The sequence below is a fragment of the Papaver somniferum genome, chromosome 1 (genome assembly GCF_003573695.1).
Source record: "Papaver somniferum cultivar HN1 chromosome 1, ASM357369v1, whole genome shotgun sequence".
NCBI classification, from domain to species: domain Eukaryota; kingdom Viridiplantae; phylum Streptophyta; class Magnoliopsida; order Ranunculales; family Papaveraceae; genus Papaver; species Papaver somniferum.
The window spans coordinates 29542222-29548840 of NC_039358.1; the positions used below are offsets into that span (position 1 = coordinate 29542222).

The 6619-nt window shown below is 36.3% G+C and overlaps 1 long non-coding RNA gene across 7 annotated transcripts; it reads left to right on the plus strand.

Annotated features, from left to right (window-relative positions):
- Positions 1–969: 969 nt before the first annotated feature.
- On the plus strand, positions 970–4884 carry LOC113282119. Of its 7 annotated transcripts, none has more exons than XR_003326588.1 (6): positions 970–1216; positions 1896–2055; positions 2228–2583; positions 2751–3303; positions 3396–3578; positions 4289–4884. It is a non-coding gene; the product is annotated as an uncharacterized LOC113282119 (long non-coding RNA). The 7 variants fall into 7 exon arrangements; XR_003326587.1 differs by having other exon boundaries at positions 2228–2323; XR_003326596.1 differs by having other exon boundaries at positions 1896–2023; positions 2228–2323.
- The last annotated feature ends 1735 nt before the right edge of the window (positions 4885–6619 follow it).

Genomic DNA, 6619 nt, shown 5'->3' on the forward strand with positions numbered 1-6619 from the left:
ATTTTTTCACTTTATTTATTGGCTACAAATGTTCTACCTCAGTCATTTCCTTGTCAGCACCACTTAGCAATCTACAAGGCTATTGGTGTGTTGCACAAGTACAAGCTGAATTTAGCCTTACACGTTGGTACCAACTACCAACGAGTTGAGTTTGCACGCAAATAGCCTTTGTACAAGAATGCAAATCACTAGGGAAATGAAGAGCCGTATGCATACAAGCCATAAATGCATACAAGTGGCGGACGAGTGCCAGTATTTTAAACGGAAAATGGGTCATTTGGCCAAATATTTTTAAGACAGGTTCTAATGGACGAGTAAAAATTAGTATGGGTGAAATGGACACCAAAAAATAGCAAGAATGAAACTGGATTCATCCTAGCTTAAACTTAAAAAAGAGCGAGGATGAAACTGGATGCATCCTGATGTAAATTAAAAACAAAAAAAAATATTGGAAAATAGGTAGGATGAAACTGTTTACATCCTGGCTATCTTTATATTCTCGTCCATTTAAACAGTATCAAATTCTACATGTCTTCTTCACTCAGAAATTCTTAATTTTGGGCTTTTTAACCAATTTTGTGTATTTTAAACATGTTGGGGTAGCAGAGACGGACCCAGGAAGGATAATTTTCCTTTTAAGGCTCGGGCTAGAAGTCTTGGTCGAGTAGTAATTTTTTTTTTTTGCTTGTGGACTGAAAAAACTACCCGAGCTATAGCCCCCTTTAACCCAGCTATTGGTCCGTCCCTGTGGGGTAGTATTCCGCTAGCCAAGTATAACATGGACTTCTAAACTACCAACAAAGGAAATTAAATTAACTTCTAAACTAGTTAGCATCTAACTATTTTAAAATCCTAAGTTCATTAGGCTCCACGTTGAACGGTGACCGTCACCCACTCACGGAATTGTTTCGTTTCACTTTTACTTAAAAGGAGAGAAAACAAAGGATTTTTTGGGCGAAATATAAAAGAATGTTTTTATTAATCCCGGAAAAAAAAAGAAAAAAACTCGACTAAACCTAAACAAAACCCTCTCTTCCATTATTCGATCTAGCTCCGCCTTGACCTTCTTCTCCACCATCTACACATCTGTATCATCCTAATATATTCACCTTTCTTCTTTTCTTCGTTGTTTTACCTTCAGGTTTATATTGGTCTCTGGTTGCATTTGTGATAGCTTTGATTATTTTGATCAACTAGGGTTTTTTATCTGTTGCAGGTAATAGGTCTCTCTGTTTTCTTATTCTTCTTTTCTTCGTTGATTTACGTTCAGGTATTATATTTTCCTCTGTTTGCATCTGTGATAGCTTTGATTATTTTGATCAACTAGGGTTTTTCACTGCTCTCTGTTTTCTTATTTTTCATAATTTTTGATTCAGTTTTCTTTTTTTAAATTCGAATTAGGGTTTACCCTAAACCTGATAATGATTGATCTAAATTGCAGTATCATGCAAAAAGATTTTAAGGGTTTCTCATTTGATTTTAAGGGTTTCTCATGCAAAAGGATTGTAATTAGTTTTCTTTCATGGAGGGTCGTTTAGGGTTATGTTTGGATTGATAATATCAAGTCACCTAAAAATTCAAGTAACTCTTTTTTTTCTTTCAATGTTTTGTTTTAATCTTATGATGTTGACTTTCTGGGTTTAATTTGTTCACTTGGGTTTATAGTTTCTAATTTAATTCATTTTTTACGAGGAGTGGAATTCTGATTAATTGTTCAAGGGTAAATTTATGACTGGAATTGTTATATGCAGGTTACATTTCTGTATCTTTTTTTTTATGATTGGTATTGCTATAGAGTTTGTAGAAATTTTTTCTTCTTTTGTTTGCTTATGATTTTTTCCAGTACAGCAGGGAGCAGTGATGTCTATATTAATGTTACGATGTTTATACTGCAGGTGCAAGATAGTATACTTGCGGCTAAGGTGCAAAGGTGTTGTTCTTGAGCACTGATGTTAATGATAGCTCAATTGGGTAGAAGAACTCCAGCAGATGCATGGCTTCTAAACCCTGAGACATATGATTGGTATGCTGTAGAGTTTGTAGAACTTTCTCCAGGTAGAGAGCATATCTTTATGTCGTATGATGAATGATCCGTAACATTTCAATATCTTTTTGTTCGTGATTGGTATTGCTACAGAGTTTGTGACAAAGCATACCTTTTTGCGCCCAAATAAATTCAGTAGGCACTAGAAACTGATGATATCATGTATTTCTTTATTTTGTTTAGGGGGAGGCTATTTAAATGAGGTAAGAAGAGGGAATGCTAAGAAATCAGACAATATGGTGCCACTATGGGATTTAAGTATTGAAAGCTCAAACATTGGTAAGTTATAGTACAATTTGTCATATGCAATTATATGAAAGATACGCATGTGTGCATGTCTAAATCAGCTTTTAGCATATGATTTTGTTGCATTTCTGTGTTTAGATATCACTTTTCTCACCAAACTTCCTAACTTCTCATATATTTTCCGAAAAGAAAAAAGAAAAAAAATATCTAATCACCTATCTTCCATTATTCGAGCAAGCTCCGCCTCCACCTTTCTTCTTCACCACTTATAAATCTTTCTCATACTAATCTGGGTAATCCTAATCACCTCTCTTCTTTTATTCCTTGACTTACCTTCAGTTATTCTCATATCTGTCTATGTATGTTCTGTACTGGATTCGATTTAAGAATCTATATATTATCTACTGCTGTTATTTTCATGGTCAACTTGGGGTTTATATCTGTTGAATTTATATATCAGGAATTGCCTACTATTATCTTCATGGAGGATGTCAATGAGGAGTTAGACAAATCATTGAAAATCGGTATAAACAGTATGACACCATGGGGTGAAGAAACAATGAAATGAAGATAACTCTCTTATCTGTTAAGCTTTACTATTTTTTTTCTTTCAAGAATATCCAAGCTTTTTTACGTTTTTGAGCTTAATTAACTTTTCGGGTTGTAGTTTTGTTTTTCATCTTCTTATACAATTACTTGATAGGACATATGAGATGCATGATTCAATTATTTTGACAACTAGGGCCTTCCAATCTTTACACATATGAGTATTCATGAACTTTATTTGTTGGTCTTTAATGGACATTTCAATTTATGAAATCCCCGTCCCATAGCTGAACCAGTTAGCAAACAAGTGAGTATTTCATATTTTTATGGTCATGAACTATGATCCAGCTAATTAATTTCAATATCATTGGAACTTATAACGATCTTTTGTTTTTGTTTTTCTTTTGGTATTGTATTATGAATTTAGACCCCTTCTGATGGACTTATCAGTTTAACTCAGGTTTCAGGTAAGATTAGACTTAAAAATCCCCTATTGTTTAACTTCATTAAGTTACTGATTTTTGATATGAAGAGGTTAACTAGAAATTGCTTCACTCAGGCAAGGGTGTTGTCGGTATGGCAAATTGCACGACGCATATTAGTGGCTCTGAATTTTTTATGGAAGTGCAAGTCTGCAAATCATTTGCTCTATAAGCATTCTGTTTTCGGGGGAATTGTGGGTGGGTTGACTACCCTTGCAGTGATGAAGAAGGTTCATGTGGATGACAGTCGCCGAAATTTGGTAAGCTTACCCTACATTATTTGAATGAACGATACATTTCGATTCAACATAAGTAAGTTGTTTACTGTTGAGAGTTAATGTGTGATTTACTAGCTAGAATGCATTATAACAAGCATTTGAGGAAGAGTTTGTCTCACTGAACATTTTTTCTTTCCAACACGAAGATCGATGAAAGTGGTCGTCTTGACTCTATCGCATGATTCTTGAGAATTTTCACAGTGAATTGTATAATTTTTTCCAACACCTAAACCAATTCAACTGTAATCATTTTTCCAAGGAATAAGAAACCGTATTTTTTAAACATAAAATGGGGACTGGAATCATAACACCTCCTGATAACTTAGCTGAGTATGCTTTTAGATTCTTAACAACCCCAACTTGGATGGTCCACAAATAAAATTTCCTACATCCTGAAAATTGATGTAGATATTCTAGAGATCAGATCACTCACAAATCATAGTTTAAATTTCCTCTTCCGCATTAATGTTAAAGATGTACGCGTAATAGTTTACTTGGTGGAATGAAGGCAGATTATAACAGAAAAGATTGATGTTGATGTGACTCTATATCGATTTTATAAAGACGTGTACTTATATGAATATGACAGCTAATAGTCCGTGTCTAATGATCACATTTTAAGTGTATACGAAAGTTTGGCTTTGTGATGTGAGCATTAATATGACCTCTGTTTTTTTGTAACTGTTTTGAAGGGTGTTCAGCAGTTCATGGCCTTCCAGTTTCAACTCCGATGATAGCCTCATCGATTCTCCGCCAGCAAGGACTCCTTAGTCCATTGAAGGAGGGATTTTCGAGGTTCTTATGGATTTCACCTCTGGGTGCTGTGAACTTCGCAGGTTACAAGCTTGCACAGAAGGAAATGGACAAAAGACGAAGAGCGATCAACAAATAATCAGCTAAACAGTTTTGTTTCGAGGCAAAGGAAAATTTATTAATATGGAGTGGTGGTTACTTAATTAGCATGAGGGCAGAGAATGATCTATCATGGAAGATTAAAGAGTTGCGTGAATGTCTAGATTTAACTCATAATATGATTTTTAAAGACTTGAGAGTTTCAAGACTGGAAGATGATGCGCTGATGGACTTCCTTTGGGAAAATGCACATGAACTTCATAGATGTTCCTTTCTGGGGAAAAAGGCTCTGAAAAATCTTCCTTACGTTCGCATGAATTCTGTAAGCTCCACTGCTCCGGTATCAGAGAAACCAACATAGACGGATAAACTTTTATTATTTTAAAACGTTGTTTGGATGGATGCTGTTAAGTTTGGTAATTCTCTGTTTGTTTCATTCATTCATCACGTTTCAATTTATACAAGACTCAACTTGGGTTCCAAGACACAAACCCTAAACCTACCGACTTGAGACCGATTACTTGGGTCTCAAGATTGCTACGTACGGAAACGGACTCTTTACATAGACTGTCCAAGTCAGTCCATCTAAATGGACTATCCAAGTTGGTCTCAAAACATGGTCTCAAGACATATTCTTGAGCCCAACACTACGTATCTCTTAATACCCCCTCAAGACGGAGCATGTAGGTCACAAATGCCCATCTTGGACAAAAGACCTTGAAAGTGAGCTTTCTCTAATGATTTGGTGAAGATATCTGCCAATTGCACCGCCGTAGGAGTGTAAGAAGGGGATATAATCTTCTGTACTATAGCATCTCGAACAACATGACAGTCCACCTCTATATGTTTGGTTCGTTCATGAAAAACTGGATTCTGAGCAATGTATAATGCTGATTGACTATCACACAGGAGCTGCATTCCATGTGGATGACGAACCCCCAAATCACCAAGTAATTGTTTCAACCACTTCAACTCACATGTTGCTGCTGCCATGGATCGATATTCTGCTTCAGCTGAGCTTCGCGAAACAGTTGGTTGCTTCTTTGTTTTCCAAGACACCGGTGAATGCCCAAGACGAACAAACCATCTTGTCAATGAACGTCTAGTCAAAGGGCAACTTGCCCAATCTGAGTCACACCACCCTTGCAAACTCAGGTTACTATCAGAGCGCAACAAAATGCCTTGCACAGGATTCTTTTTCAAGTATCTAACCACTCGAAGTGCAGCCTCCCAATGTTCGATTCTCGGTTGTTGCATAAACTGAGACAGTGTATGCACCGAGTATGTAAGATCAGGAAACATGTTATTACTGTATGCACCGAGTAGGAGTGTATGCACCGGTTGTTGCATAAACTGAGACATCATTTGTGAAAAATTGTTGGTTTGATATGTTATTACTGTTAGTAGTGTTTTTTCGATTTTGCTAAGGAAACATGTCTGGATGTAGATGTTATCCACTCTTCAGCAATAATTGGAATATAATTCTTCACGTCGTCAATTCCTACATTCGCTTAACTGAAAGTAGTGGATCGTTGCATCTCTAGCAAGGCCCTCTCAACAATACAGAAGAAATTTTGGATTGGCTTTACAATCTCGCTGTATAACGCAAAACATACATGCAGTATGCGGCAGGGTAATGCAGGGGGGAAATTTAAAATATGCGAAAAAAAACTATTGAAGCAAAAAAAAATTGGTCGATTTCTATTTTCAACAACATATCATTGGGGCGAGGCGAAGCCGAGCCACATCTGATCAAATGTATCGCGACAGGGCAGGACGAAACCGTGCAACTCCAAATCAAAAATTAATCGAAACTGGGCGAGACGAAGCGAGCCACCCTAATAAAAAATGTAATGCAACGGGAACGGGCGAAGCCCCACGATACCTAATAAATAATTATCTAATGATGCATGTATATGATTATGCACAAAATCTAGTTCAACAATTATAATCGTTCGTGGATTAATCTAAAGGATCTTAAATTTGAGGGATTTTTCGGTTGGGATTTATTAAAAGGTGGATGGTTCTTGGCACTTCAGCAGCATGCTGTTTTTGCTCTACATTGCAACTAGTTAGTGTGAAATCTTGTTTTCTAACAAAGAAATAAAATCTCATTAACACACTCTCTGGAATTCAACTTTACTTTTATGGCATCAAAGACAATATTCAGT